General features: G+C 38.5%; 1 long non-coding RNA gene across 2 annotated transcripts; it reads right to left on the bottom strand.

The window, feature by feature from the left end:
* Positions 1-17,201: 17,201 nt before the first annotated feature.
* On the bottom strand, positions 17,202-19,872 carry LOC110905365. Of its 2 annotated transcripts, none has more exons than XR_002573054.2 (4): positions 18,421-19,872; positions 18,127-18,217; positions 17,620-17,697; positions 17,202-17,519 (listed from the first exon to the last, which is right to left on the bottom strand). It is a non-coding gene; the product is annotated as an uncharacterized LOC110905365 (long non-coding RNA). The 2 variants fall into 2 exon arrangements; XR_002573055.2 differs by having other exon boundaries at positions 19,622-19,872.
* Between the last annotated feature and the right edge of the window lie 272 nt (positions 19,873-20,144).

The raw sequence follows: 20,144 nt of genomic DNA, 5'->3' as shown, positions 1-20,144 counted from the left end.
TATCGAGGATCATGTAGCCATGGAGATAGGAGAGGATTCTGCAATCATCCCTAGTGATGATACTCAATCTCATTCAGGATCATGGATCCTCCCAATCATGAGATACATACAACATGGAGAGATTCCTACAGGAGAAAACCCTAGGGCTTTCAAAATTAAGGTATCTCAATTTACAATATTGAATAATATGTTGTATAAACTATCTCTTGCAGGACCGTATCTAAGATGCATTGTCACGGCCCTCGGCCCCGGTTTGACCCGGTCCAGAGCCGTGGGGCAGGAAATCCCGTGGTATTTAATTTAAGCGACAGCGGAAGTCTTTAATACATGATCTTTTAATATTAAAAATGCTCGTTTACATAATCTAGGGATAAAACCCTGTAATTTACAATAAGGTGATTTCACTGGGAAATCTTTATTTTACAAAACATGTTTCTTTTATTCATTTATATTGAGCCACTTCTCTAAACTTGTAGTGCTTCACGGCACTTTTCTTGGATCACAACAGATCACCTGAAACATGTTTGAAAAAGGTTTTTTCAGCGGGGAAATACTGAGTGAATCATTCATTTTACTAAAAACGACACATTTGTTATAATTCACAGTATTCAGAGAGATTACAATGTTTCTATGTCAACCAATTACCCACAGTATTTGTCACTCGAATCGTTTCGGTGACTGTGGTCATATCATTGTTGGGTCCGTTCACCCAACCGTGACGTAAATCCCTATTTAGGTCCGTTCACCTAAAAGGGTATCATGATTTAGGCTCGCCCACCTAATCTGAGAAAAACAGTAGTAATGTGCACAATACCCCACATATCGGCTGTAATTGAAGACTACATTAACTTAATCACTGTAATTATAACTTTGAAAATAATTTGGAGTATTGTAAAAACAGTTGATAAAAAGAGAATGACTTACATTGCAGATTTAACGAGCAGTGTATAAGCCTACTGATTAGCCTTGTTTAACCTAATTTAAATAACAATGCACACAAACTGGGTTAGTAACTAATACAGCAGTTACGACAATTCACGAGATTAAACCCTCACAACGATTGACAAAGTGCGATACTTAAACATCCAGCGGATTCACAATGAATGACAGAGTATAGCCCGAGTTCGAGCAGTACTCAAGCATCCTGTCGGAATCACGATGAATGACAAAGTATAAACCCAATTTGAGCAGCACTTAAACATCCGTTGGATAGTTTCAATCGATCGGACATTGAATCGTAATAGCGGTCGAGTTAATACCCGGTATTGTAGCAGCGCCTCGCTATACTAATTGAATTTTCGAGTTTACAGTAGTGAGAATTCGTTTTTACGAAAAGGTTTCGACACTAGTGGACTGTGCATGCAACAAGCTATTTATAGCGGAAATTAGGACCTCACGTGGCCCGCGTAACCTTCAGCTTACTTTTACATGGCCTGCCTGGCCGCCTAGTCTAGGCGTAGGCTTGATTGGTCATGAGTAGGCCCCCAGGTAGTCAACACGTGGCCCCGGCATCCTTATCCGGTCAACCGTAAGTTGACGCGGCCCGTGTAAGACATAGCTTGTCTTTTACGCGGCCCGTCTGAACCCTTAGACGCTTATCTGATAAATCCCTAGTTGACACGGCCCGCATAAAGCCATGCTTAACCTTTACGCGGCCCGCCTGAAGCCCAAAACTTTGTTTTCTTGATTTTTCATGTACTCTAGGGTTTTTAGGGGTCTGGGTTTGTATTTATAGGTTAGTTAGAGACATTTTTTGAAGGTCCTTACATCCTCCCCACCTTAATCGAAATCTCGTCCTCGAGATTTATTGAAATAAGTGTGGATATTTGCACTTCATCTCTGATTCCAGCTCCCAGGTGTATTCAGGTCCTATTTTCGAATCCCACTTGACCTTGACCAGCACTAGTCGCTTGTGTTTGAGAAACTTGACTTTCTTGTCTTCTATTTGCAGTGGTTTCTCTACAAATTTTAACTTTTTGTTTTCCTCTATCTCTGGAAGAGGTACTACCAGGGATTCGTCTGATAAACATATCTTGAGATTGGATACATGAAACACATCATGTATTCCAGCTAGTTCTTCTGGTAGTTGTAAACGATAAGCAACTGGTCCTATTCGTTGGACTACTGGAAATGGTCCTATGTACCTTGGACTCAGCTTTCCTTTCTTACCGAATCGTACTACTCCTTTCCAAGGAGAAACTTTCAAAAGTACTTTGTCTCCGACTTGAAATTCTAGTGGCTTGCGGCGATTGTTTGCATAGCTTTTCTGGCGATCTCTTGCAGTCTTCAGTCTTTCTTTAATTTGAGTTATTTTGTCAGTGGTTTCTTGCACAATTTTAGGACCTGATAATTGGCTTTCTCCTATTTCTGCCCAACAAACTGGAGTTCTGCACTTGCGTCCATACAATGCTTCGAATGGAGCAGCTTCGATGCTTGAGTGATAACTATTGTTATAGGAGAATTCAATTAAGGGTAAGTGGTTATCCCAATTACCACCAAAATCAATTACACATGCTCGGAGCATGTCTTTCAAGGTTTGTATCGTCCTTTCACTTTGTCCGTCTGTTTGAGGATGATATGCAGTACTTAAATTTAGTCGGGTTCCCATTGCTTCTTGGAAACTAGTCCAGAAATGGGAAGTGAAACGACTATCCCTATCCGATACAATGGAGAGTGGGACTCCATGTAAGGATACTATTTCATCTACGTATAATTTGGCTAACCTTTCCATGCTAAAGGTTTCTTTCATCGGTAGAAAATGAGCTAATTTGGTTAATCGATCCACAATTACCCAAATCGCATCATCACCTTTTCTGGTTTTGGGTAACTTAGTAACAAAATCCATCGTTATAAGTTCCCATTTTCATACAGGCATTTCTAATTGTTGTAGTAGTCCTGAAGGTTTCTGGTGTTCTGCCTTAACTTGTGAGCAAGTAAGACACTTAGATACATAACTAGCTATATCCTTTTTCATACCTATCCACCAGAAATTATTTCTTAAATCTTGGTACATCTTATTATTTCCAGGGTGCATGGTATACCTAGATTTATGGGCTTCCTCTAAAATCTTATTCCTTAAATCTCCCTGTTTAGGTACCCAAATCCTTTTCTTGTGGAATCTCCAAATTCCATCACTTCCTTGTTCCAATTCTTTTGTTCGTCCTTTCATTCCTTCAGCATCATCCTTGATTGCTGTGGTTTGAACACTCTTTAATTGTTCCATTAAATCTAACTGTAGATTTAATCTAAGGGCACGAACTCGCTTTTGTTTTTCATGGTACTTACGACTTAAGGCATCTGCAACTACATTTGTCTTTCCCTCGTGATATTGAATATCACAGTCGTAATCGCTTAGAATTTCCATCCATCTTCTTTGTCTCATGTTTAATTCTTTTTGCCCAAATATGTACCTTAAGCTTTTATGATCCGTATAGACAGTAAACTTACTTCCATACAGATAGTGTCTCCAAATCTTAAGGGCAACAAAACCGCTCCTAATTCTAAGTCATGAGTCGTGTAGTTTTCTTCGTGCTTTTTCAATTGTCTTGAGGCATACGCAATTACCTTTTTGCGTTGCATTAACACACATCCTAATCCTAGCATAGAAGCATCATAGTAAACTTCAAAATCTTCTGTTCCATCTGGTAATGCTAAGATTGGGGCATTTGTTAACTTTTTCTTTAAAATTCTAAAAGCCTCTTCCTGTCTCGGTCCCCATTCAAATTTTACAGCTTTACAGGTTAGCTTGGTTAATGGCAATGCTATTTTAGAAAAATCTTTAATAAAACGCCTATAATATCCAGCTAATCCTAGAAAACTTCTAACTTCCGTTGCTGATTTCGGGGCCTTCCATTTAGTGATCGCTTCAATTTTGGAGGGATCTACGTGAATACCTTCATGATTCACCATGTGTCCTAAAAATTGCACTTCCTGTAGCCAAAATTCACACTTCGAGAATTTGGCATAAAGCTTTTCCTTTCTTAACAAGGTTAAGAGTGCATGTAGGTGCTCACAATGTTCCTCCTGACTTTTGGAGTAAATAAGTATATCGTCGATGAAAACGATCACAAATTTATCCAAGTACGGTTGACAGATTCTATTCATCATGTCCATAAATGCTGCTGGAGCATTTGTTAATCCGAAGGGCATGACTGTAAACTCGTAATGTCCATACCTAGTTCTGAAAGCAGTTTTAGGTATGTCTTCTTCTTGTACCTTTAATTGATGATATCCGGAGCGCAAATCTATCTTAGAAAAATATTTAGCTCCTTGCAATTGATCAAAAAGATCATCAATCCTAGGTAATGGGTATCGATTCTTAGTTGTAACTTTGTTTAATTCCCTATAGTCGATACACATTCTCATCGATCCGTCTTTCTTCTTTACAAACAACACCGGGGCTCCCCATGGAGAGGAACTTGGTCGTATAAATCCTTTACTTAGTAATTCATCTAACTGTTTCTTTAATTCTAACATTTCAGTAGGTGCTAACCGATAGGGTGCCTTGGCTATCGGTACAGTTCCTGGAATTAGATGAATTCTAAATTCTACCTCCCTATCGGGTGGTAATCCTGGTAGGTCTTCTGGAAAAACATCTGGGTATTCGGATACTATCGGAATATCCTCCAGTTTCTTACTTTTGTTATTAATAACTACCGAAACCATATATACTATTCCTTGTTTTCTTGAATAACTGGCCAACTTCATTACTGAAATAAATTTCAGTGGCTTTTGTGGTTTATCTCCGGTAATTATTACTAATTCTCCTGTGGGTGTATTGATTTCTATGGAAGTTTTATCACAGAGAATTCGAGCATGGTTGGCTACTAACCAATCCATTCCTAACACGACATCGAATCCGGCTAAGTTCATGGGTAACAGATTTGCAGAAAATTTATGGCCTAAAAGTTCTATCTTCCCTTCTTGCAAAACCTTATTTATTTTAACAGAATTTCCATATGCCGTTTCGACTGTAAAAATCTGCCTAAGGTTGGTTAAAGGTAAATTAAGGGCTTGGCAGAATGAAGTATTTATAAAACTTTGGTTTGCACCAGAGTCAAATAATACTTTTGCATAAACGTCGTGAATTAAAAACGTACCAGCTATGACATCAGGAATTAGTTCGGCTTCCTGAGTAGTCAATTGGAAGGCTCTAGCGTTCTTCTTGGTAGTTCCTTCAGCCGGTTTAGCCTTGTTGTCTGCTGGTTTGACTAATTTAAGACAATCTGGCTTGAAATGCCCAGTTTCTCCGCAGTTGTAGCAGACTGTGGTTTTCTTTCTGCAATTCTCTTCACGATGTCCTACAGCTTTGCAAAAGTTGCAGGTCACATTGCACCTTCCAAAGTGTTTCTTCCTACAATTTCTGCAAAAAGGAGGATTTGAGGATTGCCCCGTTCCTCTTTTCTTAATATTACCCACACGAAATCCTTGGGTAATCTTTTGAGCTAACTCCTTCTTTCGATCTTCTTCTCTTGTGCGCACTAGTTCATCAGTTAGGGTATTAGCTAATTCCACAGCGTCATCAATGGTGCGTGGTCTCGCAGCTTTAACGATGTTACGGATTTCGCCAATTATTCCCCAAATATAGCGAGAAATGAGTACCGGTTCTGGCGAGGCCAGTGTTGGCACCACTCTAGCATATTCGAAGAAAGTCGACGTATATCCTCGACAATCTACACCTACCATGCGATGGCTCAGGAACTTATTTGCCATTTGTTCCTTTTCATATTCAGGACAGAATTTTCTTTCCATTAAGTACTTAAATTCTTCCCAATTCATGGCATAAGCCACATTCCTTCCCTTAGCTTGCAGCACCGTATTCCACCATTCTAACGCTCCTTCTTTGAAAAGGTGTGACGCATACATCACCTTATCTTCTTCGGCACATTTACTTATTGCAATTACTGCTTCGGTTTTCTCTAACCAACGCAGTGTTGCAGTTGCCCCTTCATTACCTGCAAATTCTGCTGGTTTACAAGCAAGAAATTCCTTGTAAGTGCAACCAGGCGTTGCAGCTTTCATTTTCTTAGGAAGTGGGGCCTACCATGGATTATCATAGTCATGATTGCCTCCCCCATTTATGCTGTTACTGCCGTTATCTTCCGGACTACGTTTACTAGGAATGATTTATTGAGGTTCAACGGGTTTCTGAGCAGCAGCCAGGATTGCTGGAATAGCATTGGCTATCCCTTGAGCAACAATGTTCTCGATATCTTGTCTAGTCATAAATTGGTTTTCCTGATTTTGCTCAGGTTGGTTTACTTCATTAACTGGTTCATTACTAGCGTTTTCCATCTAATAATTATTATAAATGTAAATTATTAGTACCCAATAATTGATAGTTAAATATAACAAAACAATTACACATAAGCACATAAATTTTTACAACACATATAGCCAAAAGTGTCGCTTTCTCGACTTTCATTTTTTTATAGATTATATAGGCATCCATACACACTGTTTATCTTACAACATTTTATTTCTATTTTACAGTGTTATATGTTTGTTACTACTTGTTATTATACAACCACAGCTTTGTAACCCACTATTTCTTTGTCAACTGGCATTTCAGTAACGACGCTCCCTTTCGTCGTATTTCCAGGAGATTTGTTCTCCTATTTCCCGGATCCTATTCCCTGTACCTATCAGTTCTTCACCAAACTGGCGGAGTTCGGCTAAGTTTTCATTACTCATCGGCGGGTTGGGGATAGGTTCTGGATCAAACTGAGGAAGAAAGGTATAAGGACTATTTATTATGTTTTGAAACTGCCAGTCGTTCGTCCACCACTCTTCCATTTATCCTAAAGGTCGAGTGTGGATTAGAGGGTCTAGAATAGCTGGTTCCAGATTTACTGGAAGTTGGGTTTCGGCAGGATAAGGGTAAAGGTTGTTGTTGATAGGTCTAATGACATCACAACTTGCCAGTAGGCGATCTATTTCTTCTTGAAATGTTATTTCTTCAGTTTGTTTAGAACTCTCTCCAATTTCTATTCCCTTTTGCTTAGAATTTTCCCTGATTTCTATCTCTGCTGGCTTAGAACTCTCTCCGGTCTCTATCTCTTTTCCTTTGTTCATGGGATTTTCTATCTTAGGGAGTCTCCTAGTTGCTGGTTTCCTCCTGCGCACTTTCCTCCATCCTACATATCTTCTTCTTTTCTTAGGCTTTGCTTTTTCCGGAGGTGGAGCTTGAAATTCCAGGGGTTCCTCAACATCAGCAAAATAACCAGTAAAGTCGTTGGAGACTTCGATTGGTACTTGATAGAGATTGAGATTCTGAAATGCTTCAGATAGCTCACTCATGCTGTTTAGCATATATGCAAAATGCACAAAAATGCTAAGTTAAAATCTTATAATGAAATTTAAATAAATTCTCAGTTTTATTGCATATCGAAAGACTAATTTTACAAAGGATAACGGAAAATTTAGAACACACTAAGATTTATTTATTTATTTACGGAGTAGTGGGGTTCTAGATAAAAGTGCTAATACTAAATCAGGATATTGGTAGTTTAGAGGTTTACATTTTCTGCTACAGTAGCTAACATATAAAGGTCTATCCATTTTTCATCTAATTTATTTTCCCAAGGTGGATTATTGTCTATTTCCTAGATTTCTAGATTAAACCTCACTTTCTTGAATTGGGGTTTCTTTCTTTTCTCCTAACTTTTCCTAATAATCGAATTTCTTTTCTCTGGGGTAAGAGGATTCTCATATTGTGCCTTACGGACAAATATCCCTTCTTCCAGATCTGCTGGGTATTTTGAGGATGAGGCTCCTTTTTCATTAGGTGCAGTATCTAATTTGTGGTAGATAGCAGAAAGTCTTTGTTTACCCATACTGTAACTAACAAATAATCAGTTAACAAAACACATATTCACAGAATGGCAATTAGAAATCTTAACTATTCCTTAAATACTTTAATAGGCTTAAATCAATAGTAAGCTTAAAACAGTGGCTCTGATACCACCTTTTCCTGTCACGGCCCTCGGCCCCGGTTTGACCCGGTCCAGAGCCGTGGGGCAGGAAATCCCGTGGTATTTAATTTAAGCGACAGCGGAAGTCTTTAATACAGGATCTTTTAATATTAAAAATGCCCGTTTACATAATCTAGGGATAAAACCCTGTAATTTACAATAAGGTGATTTCACTGGGAAATCTTTATTTTACAAAACATGTTTCTTTTATTCATTTATATTGAGCCACTTCTCTAAGCTTGTAGTGCTTCACGGCACTTTTCTTGGATCACAACAGATCACCTGAAACATGTTTGAAAAAGGTTTTGTCAGCGGGTAAATACTGAGTGAATCATTCATTTTACTGAAAACGACACATTTGTTATAATTCACAGTATTAAGAGAGATTACAATGTTTCTATGTCAACCAATTACCCACAGTATTTGTCACTCGACTCGTTTCGGTGACTGTGGTCATATCACTGTTGGGTCCGTTCACCCAACCGTGACGTAAATCCCTATTTAGGTCCGTTCACCTAAAAGGGTATCATGATTTAGGCTCGCCCACCTAATCTGATAAAAACAGTAGTAATGTGCACAATACCCCACATACTGGCTGTAATTGAAGACTACATTAACTTAATCACTGTAATTATAACTTAGAAAATAATTTGGAGTATTGTAAAAACAGTTGATAAAAAGAGAATTACTCACATTGCAGATTTAACGAGCAGTGTATAAGCCTACTGATTAGCCTTGTTTAACCTAATTTAAATAACAATGCACACAAACTGGGTTAGTAACTAATACAGCAGTTACGACAATTCACGAGATTAAACCCTCACAACGATTGACAAAGTGCGATACTTAAACATCCAGCGGATTCACAACGAATGACAGAGTATAGCCCGAGTTCGAGCAGTACTCAAACATCCTGTCGGAATCACGACGAATGACAAAGTATAAACCCAATTTGAGCAGCTCTTAAACATCCGTTGGATAGTTTCAATCGATCGGACATTGAATTGTAATAGCGATCGAGTTAATACCCGGTATTGTAGCAGCGCCTCGCTATACTAATTGAATTTTCGAGTTTACAGTAGTGAGAATTCGGTTTTACGAAAAGGTTTAGACACCAGTGGACTGTGCATGCAACAAGCTATTTATAGCTGAAATTGGGACCTCACGCGGCCCGCGTAAGCCTTCAGCTTACTTTTACGCGGCCCGCCTGGCCGCCTAGTCTAGGCGTAGGCTTGATTGGTCATGAGTAGACCCCCAGGTAGTCAACACGTGGCCCCGGCATCCTTATCCGGTCAACCGTAAGTTGACGCGGCCCGCGTAAGACATAGCTTGTCTTTTACGCGGCCCGTCTGAACCCTTAGACGCTTATCTGATAAATCCCTAGTTGACGCGGCCCGCGTAAGACATAGCTTGTCTTTTACGCGGCCCGTCTGAACCCTTAGACGCTTATCTGATAAATCCCTAGTTGACACGGCCCGCGTAAAGCCATGCTTAACCTTTACGCGGCCCGCTTGAAGCCCAAAACTTTGTTTTCTTGATTTTTCATGTACTCTAGGGTTTTAGGGGTCTGGGTTTGTATTTATAGGTTAGTTAGAGACATTTTTTGAAGGTCCTTACATGCATTGAGGATCCTGAAATCCAAGAAGTCCTAAAGGATTTCCATGAAGGAGATTGTGGAAGAAGGATGCTGTGGAATATGCCAAGAAGTGTGATCCTTGTCAGAGACACAGTAATATCCTTCACCAACCAGCAGAACTTTTGCATCCTATATCCTCTTCTTGGCCATTTATGAGATGGGGAATGGATATAGTTGGCAAGCTTCCTAAGGCACCTGGTGGAAAAGTGTTCATGCTTGCTATGACTGATTACTTCTCCAAGTGGATAGAGGCTGAAGCCTTTGCTCAAGTCAGAGAGAAAGAAGTGATATTCTTTATTAAAAGAAACATTATTACTAGATTTGGTATCCCTTCTGAAATTGTATGTGATAATGGATCCCAATTTATTGGGAATAGAACTACTAACTTTTGTGACAGCTGGGGGATTAAGATGATAACATCAACACCAGTCCACCCACAAGCTAATGGTCAGGCAGAATCATCCAACAAGATCATCATCAACAACTTGAAAAAGAAGCTTGGCTCTAAGAAAGGAAAATGGGCAGAAGAACTACCTTATGTGCTTTGGGCTGATAGGACAACTCCCAAGAATGCTACTGGCCAAACTCCATTTTCTTTGGTATTTGGGGCAGAATCAGTGATCCCTACAGAGATGGTGGTTCCAACTGCAAGAACAAGCATTCGTGATCCTGAAGAAAATGCTAAAAACTTGGTTCAAGACTTGGATACTATAGAAGAACTCAGGGATTTGGCAAGGATAAGGATGGCCAGTTATCAACAAAGGATGGCTGGAGCTTACAACAAAAATGTCAGGATCAGGAAATTCCAAGTTAGTGATATGGTATTAAGGAAAGCATTTCAGAATACCACCAATCCTGCTGATGGAAAGTTGGCACCAAAATGGGAAGGCCCTTATTTGATTGAAGCTGAAGCAGGAAAGGGGGCATATCGATTGCTAACAATGGAAGGTGATTTGCTACCAAGAGCTTGGAATGCTGTCCATTTGAAGAAATACTTCATGTGACAAGGATCCATGATCCTCACATGACAAGTATCCTTGAAGGATCCTTACAGAACAGATGATCCTCATTTTGGTAACATTCTAATCTCAAACTATTTCATTCTTTTATTCTCTTATATAAGGATAAGGATCCTGCATCCTTTATCCTTCTTTCACTTGATTCTGAGTTTTGAAGGTTCAGGTATCCTTAACAAAGGACTGATTATCCACAGAAGTATCCAGTTATTTGGGCTTGACCCCAGTTATTTGGGCCTGTCCCCAGTTTCGCCAGTAGCGCACGATGATCCTGGTACAGTTCATGGCAATGGGACCAGTACTCGCTTTAGGGGCTGACAATTTCATTGTACTGGCTGTATCCGGGATCCTACGTATAATGGTAGACGTACCATACATCCGTTCCTAAGGTTTCTAACGTTTTCACGTTAGCTAAGGTTTTGGCATTTTCATGTCACTAAGTTTGGATAGTCGCCAGTGAGGGCCATACTCCAGTTTACACACGATCCTTTGGGTTTGTCCCCAGTTATCCTTTGGGTTTGTCCCCAGTTATCCTTTGGGCTTGTCCCTAGTTATCCTTTGGGCTTGTCCCCAGTTATCCTTTGGGCTTGTCCCCAGTTATCCTTTGGGCTTGTCCCCAGTTATCCATTGGGCTTGTCCCCAGTTATCCTTTGGGCTTGTCCCAAGTTATCCTTTGGGCTTGTCCCCAGTATATTGGGCTTGTCCCCAGAATTGTTGGGCTTGTCCCCAGTTACTAACTCTTATCTTATATTGGCTTAGTCCCAAGTTATATCCTATTTCAGGTTTTTGGAGACAAACGACCAAGGACCCTTGATCCTTACCTTCCACTAAGGTTTTTCTTTTGGTTATCCTGATTATAATGTTAAAGGTTAGGATCCTAACTTGGATTCTCAGGTATGATCCTTAACTATTTTGACTTTGATCATTATTCATTTGAGTAACCCTTATACTTTGACAACTGAACTTATGATCCTTAAAATATACTACTTTTCGGAACTTGTCGACTATAGGATATGTGATCCTTGATCACATCCTAAACTTTTTGAGGATATTTATTAAGTTTTTTCTTTACTTGATAAGTTTAAACAAAATGAATATCGCAACAATTGAAAAGTAAAGTACTAACAAGGATAGCAACACGGGAGATAGCCAAAAAGTTAAAGTTATTTTATTCACAAAACATTAAACCCTTTAAGGTTGTCAAAATTGCCAACCCACGTTTCTACCAGCAAAACGTGGCCCGTCCACATGGGTTGGCAAAGGGTGTCCATTGTTTACGGGTCTTTGTAGTGCAGGAAATAAAAGATGGAAGGATAACGAGTGGCTCCATCCCCCAAACAGAGGATCCATCCACCACCCATTATCCTGCCTATTGTTCAAGGATCCATCACCCTAGAAACTATTGTCTAAAGTTATTACAACCCATCATTGTTCAACAAAAACATCATAACCAAACAACTAAACTTAAAAATGGGCTCCGGCTATGTCTAGAAGTGTCCATCATCGCCCATCCTTGCAGCTTACACCTTCGCTGCATCACCATCTCCAGCTCTTCCAGCTCCACTTGCCTCTCCACCGGCCTGATCCTTGCCACTCTCGATTGCCAGAACCTCTTCAGCCTCCTCTTCATCCTCCAACTCAGCCAGCCTAGCCTTCCAGCCCTCAATGTCCCAGTTGCTCCTGTCAAAGTTAGGATCCTGAGCTTCTTGGGCCATCTGCAGCTTGGTCTTGTACATGGCAATGGCAGCGGAGACTTTAGCACCCTCCATGAGCTCGTGCTTCTCATAGTCAGCGTTGATCAGAACTTTAGCCGTCTAGGTTTTGGCATCATTGAGGTCCTTTTCAAGAGAAGCAGTCTTGTGATCCTTGAGCACCGATACTTGTTGGAGGTCCGAGTATTTCCCTTCCAGCTCTTCAACGTTCCCAACATAGTCCTCGATTTCAGCAAATTTCTGCAAAGAAGACAGTGCAAAGTTCAGGATCACGTGATCCTCAAGTGAGCAGGATATTTAAGCTAAGTCAGGGATCCTTACATCAGAAAAGTACTCAAGGAACTGATGACGGATCAGAGGCAAGCCTTGTACATTGTCAGCCTCAGAGATCTTCCTTTTCTTGCCACCCTTGCCTTTAGAAGTGGTTGCCTTGGGGATCATGACAGTTGGACTGGCAGCAAGCTTCTTCTTTGAGGATCGGACAGTGTCAAGGTCAGTGACACTGAATTTGGAGGCAGATCTTGAAGATTTTCCAGCACCTACACATTCAAAATAGATAAGTATCCTTATTTCATTTTAAATTAAGCATTTAATTACATATAAACATGGATACTTACTTGACATGGTGACAGAACCTGAGGATATCTCTTGAGAATCCTGGGTGTTTGTTTTAAATGACCTTTTTGCAGGATCAAGTCTCCGGAAAGCGGCAAGCCTTTCCTTTATTGCAGGTGTTTTGATGATATGTGAAACAGAAATAGCTGCACAAAAGAAATGGAAATATGTTAGTGATCCTGATCAGAAGCAAACTCATCTGGTGATCCTTCTAAGGATCCTCTATCCTACCATGAGTGGTCCATTTTCTAGGCAGATCCTTTCCATCAGGGATAGAATCCCTTCTGACAAAGAAGAATCGCCGTTTCCAGTTGGTGTCATTCTTAGTGGCTTTGAAGATGGGATGTTCTTCACCAGGTTTATGTTTGAGTAGATACCGGTGAGACCCATGGCTTACAAGGTCGTACATCTCTGCGAGCTCCGATATTCCCAGATCAATATCTTGCTGCTCTATGATCCTTTCAAGGGTGATCAAGACCCTCCAGATCATAGGCATCGCTTGGATGTAAGAGATGCCAGTGAGAGAGAAGAAGGATTGGGTGAAATCTGGAAAAGGGTATGTGTATCCTATTGTGAATGGGGTGACCGGGAAAGCTACCCAAGTCTCAGACGCGAAATCACTCAGAACGGTGGGATCAAATGGTTTGAAAATGGTATTCGCCGGAAAACAATGGCGGATTCTGTCTATCTGTGGATCGGTGAAGCAGCAATGTTCTTTTGCAGAATCTTTTATGATCCCTTGGCTTTTCAAGGGGCTGTCCTTCTTGTGATCCTTAGCCGGTGAGGATCTCAGCATCATCTTGATTATGACGGTGGTGAAGAAGAGAAACAGAGTGAGAAGATGAAGAGAGAAAGGAAAGAGAAATACCTGATCAAGTCTTCGAATGAGGATTTAAAGAGGAAACACACGAATTTAAATGCTCTCTAACCCTTATCTCTAACTTCAATTTATAATGATGATTTTGCAGGATGGTCACTTCAGTGATGTCAGGATGTTAACGGCTAGTCCGCTTATAACGGCTAGTTATCCGACTGATTCGTTGAGGATAAGAACAGAAAATATAACTCGTTATCTACATTATTACTCCTTATATTTTGGGGGCAATTGTTAGGGGAGGATTTTTCAATGATCATTGATCCTCAATTACTGTTGGGTTTAGTGATCCTCACTTCTGTTTGAGTTAGTGATCCTCAGAAGTATTGCAGGATCAGGATCATGGATCATCGTAAGGATCCTTATACTAACGATTGTCTACTTTGAATATGATGTTGTTTTGCAGGAGTACGAGCTTGGACTTGGTCTTGGCGATATTCCTGGAGCATATTCCATATTTATTCCGCACGTGCATGGCTAAAATGGACGTTATGGAGGTCGTGGAGGGCTTGCACCAAATGTGGAATGTTTGTTAGCTTAGATATTTTCCATTTTTAAAGGGGATAGCGAGCTAAATATAAACACTTGGCTATTTTTAGCTTAACACACACACTCGTAACTGCTCTCACCAGCTCTTGACAATTCACTTGGCGATTACACACCTTTGTGCATGTTACACTATAGTGATCCTTGTAATTAGCTCGCTATCATCCGAAGTTGTGATACATTTCTTGTTTAATCTGAGTTGGTGATCGGTAGTTTCCATCACCCGAGGTTTTTTATGACGGAGATCATTCATTGATCAAGGGCTTTTTCCTCGTATAAATCTCTGTGTCACTTGTTCATTACATTTCAGAGTGATCCTTAATATTGTTCATTGATTCAAGCATCATACTTCACAACAGAAAGTTTGGTTGCATTATCATTGCTTGATTTTTGACCAAAACAGTGGTGATGAGTAAATATAGGCTGAGCAGTTGCAAACGGTCACATCATGGGTCTAATCTCTTAAATTGCCTCGTTCTCCGTAAAAAAATATAACCGTTAGTACCAGGATACTAAACGGTAACATTTTTTGGGGACAATTGTTATGGGTAAAATTCTGAGCCCATATCCTGGGAAATATCTTGAGTTATATCTTGATTATATGATATCTGCTCATATCCGGGATGCTCATTCAGGATATTGGTAACATCCTTAATGGTATCCTCAGGATTACTAACGGGTTGTGTGCAGGAGTACGCGTCCAGGTGTCCAACGTTCATAAAGACCCTTTCTGCGGGAGACTCGGTCCAAGTCGTTCAAATGAAGACGTTGAAGCCGCATTACTCGGTCTACAACGTTAACAATGGAATATTCAGAAGCATCCCATATTTATAGGAATTTTAGTTTGTATTTCGTTACTATAAATAGGTGGGTATATCAGATCGAATAGGACATCACAGCTACACTCACTACACTCTCACACTTGTTCTCTCGCAACTTTCACTTTCACACAAAGCATTGTAACACTTAGCGATCTGGTCAATATCATGCACTGTATCCTGAAGTTTGAAGCAATAAGAAGAACTAGGCAGCTGCGATTGTCAGCTCCCGAGGTTTTATGCCGGCGATCTAGATTGATCAAGGGCTTTCCTCGTATATCTCGTGTCATTTCCTTTACTTTTTTGCTCATAGTTTGATCGTGGATACAGCTCAATATCCTGAGCCGTATCCTGAAAACTGTTTTTACAAACAACATAACAAGCATATTTCCAATACACTTTTTAGCACACTACCTCACTTAACTAATTTGATCACTTAATTGCTTCGGTAATTTTTGACCAAAACACCATAGATCGGTTAGAGATATGATGCGTACACATCGTTGAACCATACAAACTGCCGCCATCGTTGGAACGCTAGATGCGACAATTACCACTCGAAACACCACCATTTTCCGCCAAATCAAGGTCGTCGGAGGCCTAGATGACCTCCGATGTTGTTGTTGTCCGCTGCCATCAAGATCGCACGCCATTTGGGATTCTCCTGAGAGGGTTTGGGGGTTTGAGTTTGGGAATATAACCGGTGAACAACCAACGTCTGGTAGATGGTAAGGTTAGTCTGGTATATTCTTTATTTTTAATGTCTGAAGTCTGGTAGATCGTGGATGAGGAAATGACAGTATTTTTATGAAGTGGTGGTGGCTCATGGCAGTCTGGTGTGATGGTAGATCTGAGATGTTTTGGGGGAAAGAGGAAAATTGGTGGAGGTTAGGGTTAAAAGTGGTTATGTATTTATTTACACTAGTAGGGTGCCCGCGCGATGCGGCGGGAGCAACACTTTGCATTGCGGTACTCAAAATGTTTTAACATCTGGTTGGAGGTTCGTTAACAGATATTGAGTTTTGGGTTTTGTATGAAGGTTCTAACAATTGATTTAAAAGTTATATTTGTTACCTTGAACTCAAAACAAAGCAAAATTGGTGGTGGGGAGTGGTGATTGTGCGCAACACTTGTGATGTTTATAAGCTATCGTGTAATGCGAGGATGACGAACGAAATGGACCAGGATGGCAAGCTACCAGACTTCGATTGTTGATTATAACTGTTACCATTTGAATGTTGATTTTGGTGGTTGCGGTGGTCGTCGACGTCGGAAAAAACAAAAAGAAAGAGAGAACGATGGAGAGGCAGCAAATAATATGATGAGTTTCAAAAGTTTAGGCAATAGTTTCAATTGATTATGCCAATGATGGCTTCTTGAATGCTTGTGATGGTTCCCTCATTCAAGACCCCGGTTAGTTATGAATCGATGTGGCAGATAACTCCACTTTGAATTTTATTTACTATTTATTTATAACTTCAAGTTCCTAATTCCACCTCTTTATTTTGTAATTTTATTATCATTTATATTTGTCTGAATTACCTTTCAACATTAAGTGGTTTAGTAAACTTTGAGATGAGGATTTTAGAGATTTTACCGGCTTTTCATGATTGCCGAGTTAAGCCTATTTTATCACTTCAAGAACTATCTGTAGCTAATTGTATATTCATCAAGAACTATCAGTTTTAAAGACAATATATTTTACCCTAACAAAAATAAATTAATAAGCATAAACATTTTTCTTCATCCAAAAACTCAAAAGTGTTAAGCTAATTAAAAATAGAAACCGATGTCAAGATTTCTTGAAAAGAAAAAAAATGTACCTTTTTCAATCACAACCCTCAGATATTAACTTTAGACCTTCAGATTTTACAGCAGTTGGTTTTTTAATAAGTTTAGAATCAGAGAGACACTACCCATATATTCTGTAACCAAACTTTTAATATTCTTCGTCAACAAACTACGGTACCATAGATCATACGTTAGAACTATACGCCCTATCTATAAATAATACTAAAAAAATTAAACCTTGTTCCATATACGAGCCAGCCAAGAAAGACAATGGAATGTAATGCTCATTCCATTAGGTTGACCAACAATATAACTTCTGAAATAGACCCAAAAGAATTTCAAAATAACTGAAGTTAAATATATTAATGTCTTATATTACTGAAATACATCATCCGCGCGCCTTCTTCCGAACTGCCACCGGTAGTTACTGTTCCTTCTTCCCACTCTTTTATTTCACCGTCAAAGCATGTGAAAGAGAAAGCAAGCCAACCAATGTTTGCAAGCTTATTCCACTTATGGAGGCCTAAATATATCCTACCTATAATGTAAATTATACTACTATGAAACACAAGCTCATATAATAGATTATATCATGTACAAAAAAACCATTTCAAAGTATGAAAAGACAACAATTTTACCTAACTATGACTATATGCACCAGGAGCACTTCAAGAATTTGACCAAGGATCTGCCATGCTCATTCAACGGAATCAACACTGCAAGTTTAATGATGCACATTAAGGTATTTGATTTCATACAAAAGTTATAAAAGATTCATAATTGATAACTGTTTAAATATATATACCTAAACAAACCCTATGTAAATTGAGTTACCTAAGCCGGAGAAAGTATTCCACTGTGAACATATCCCTATGTAAAAAACAATTTTAAATGTTTTGATGAATAAAAGTGTACCCTATTATCTACTTGTTTAAGGGCAAAATGTAATGTTCTAATTTGAGGTTGATTATTTCAAACTCACCATCCTCAGAAAATCCAAAATTACAAGTTTAAAAAACATGACTCAATACTATTAAACAAAGTAACAAACATTAGAAGCACTAACAAAAAAACATGACTCAATCCTAAAATCATGTCTGAAAAGTAAAAAAACAAAAATAAGATCAAGTAATGAATTAACAAACCTTGGGGTTAAGGGAGTCAACAATAAGAGAGGAGTTGACTCATGATAGGAGGAAGACTAATCTTTCAAAAAATTCACCACCGAAGTTGCATCTGACCATGATCAAATAAGGTCGACATCAACAAACTATACAAATCTCTGAAACACAATCAACATTTAATCAATTTAATCAGAAACATAAAAAATCAATAGTCCCCCTAGGGTTATTTTACCAGATCTAGCTAAAAAAAATGCTTAAAACAACCAATCAGCAAAAATAACTCAATAGAGAATTAAGGTTCGTGAATTTAGGTACCTGATACAAAACCTACAATGATAAAGATGGAGTTGTTAGTAGCCGGTGGTGCCTCTGGCGGACGGAGGAGCAGAAGTAGGAAAACAAAACAATGGGAGAAAGGTGGAAGACGACTGAAGAGTATCCTGAGAGAGAGAGAGATGGCGACGGAGTATCTTCCTATGTGCTTTATAAAACAATACAGATAACAACTATATGTTTTAAATTTTAAAAATTGTTTCCCACTTAGTTTTTTCATCTTTTTTATATAAGGTTTGTTATACTATCTATCCTTAAAATTAGGAAGTTTTGTTAAAATTTGACTAAAGTATAAAGAAATCGTCTGATCAATTATTTGACAATATTTTTAGTTCATAAAATTTTAGAATGAAAATCTTATAGAACCTATTATTTAACTTATTAAATGATTATATAATATAGATTAGTTGTTATATTCTTATTTAATCACTTGTACATTAAAACATTATCTACTTGTATCTTTTAATCCGTGCGTCGATATTGAACAAGACAACTACCGAAACGTCGACAAAAATGTGTAGGTCATCATGCTATCTTTGAATTTTTTTTAAACAATATAGTTTATAAGATATGTCAAGAATAAATAAAAAAAAAATTATAAGTTTGTTGTGGAGAGGTGAATTGTAACTAATTATCTATAATTTTGTTAAAACCTTAGGGATGTAAGTGTAATAAGTTAAGGGGCTAAAAAATAAATACTGTTTAAAAGACCAAACTACCCTCATTTTAGGGGTCTTTATATAAATAAAGAGGGGGGGAGTTCTTATTTTTTGGATATCTTAAAATGCCCTTGCCTCATGCATGATAATATAGTATAGATAAATAATCATTTAAACTATCTTTTACTATTAAATGTCATGATCTAAGTAAGAAGACTAAATTGCCCTTATATGAGTAGAGTTTACTGAAAATTTTAACTAGGTTAGGGCCAAAGGACATAAGATGTAATGAGTTTTATAAATAAAGGATTGTGACCATAATTATTGAAGTTAAATGTCATCCATTGCAATCTGATAACATAAAGGACGAAAAACATAATTTACCCTTAAAAGAAGATAACTTCCTAGCCCTAATCCTAATTCTTATGATACAAAACAAAATAGAGTAGTAAACCCTAATTCCTACAAAACAAAACATAGTAGTAAAATGTAATTCCAATTATAATAAAGAACAGAATACGTACCCTATCATCAGTACTGAAAATTGAGATCATCAGAGAAACAAGATCCATGTGTGAAATTTCAGTATTGAAAAGTGAGATCATTGAAGAAACAAGATCCATATGTGCGATGAAAAGCAAGATCATTACAGAAACAAGATCCATGCGTGCGATTATGATGCAACGAGCGAGGGCGAAAGCGAGAGATCTGATCGATTGTAAACATAATATCAATTTGTAATGTAAATGCAGCCCCCGTTCCCTCTTTCTTTCTTATACTTGCGCCAAACCTAATATTTTTTTTATTTGTTTTTATTATATTGTTTTTATATATTTTAACACTAGGGTATCTACCCGTGTGATACACGGGTTGAACAATTTAAGTTGCTGAAGACGTAAAAATTTCCTTGTATACAACATTTGTTGTACGATTTATAGCTTTCGCTTATCTATCTAAAATTAGTAATTTTACATCAAAAGTTGCCCTCATACAGGATAAAAAAACACGTATGTAGTAGTAAACACAATGTACAAAATGTGAATCTAA

The sequence above is a fragment of the Helianthus annuus genome, chromosome 11 (genome assembly GCF_002127325.2).
Source record: "Helianthus annuus cultivar XRQ/B chromosome 11, HanXRQr2.0-SUNRISE, whole genome shotgun sequence".
Lineage (NCBI taxonomy): Eukaryota > Viridiplantae > Streptophyta > Magnoliopsida > Asterales > Asteraceae > Helianthus > Helianthus annuus.
Note: the sequence above shows the minus strand (reverse complement) of the source record. Positions and strands in the feature narration are given on the sequence as shown.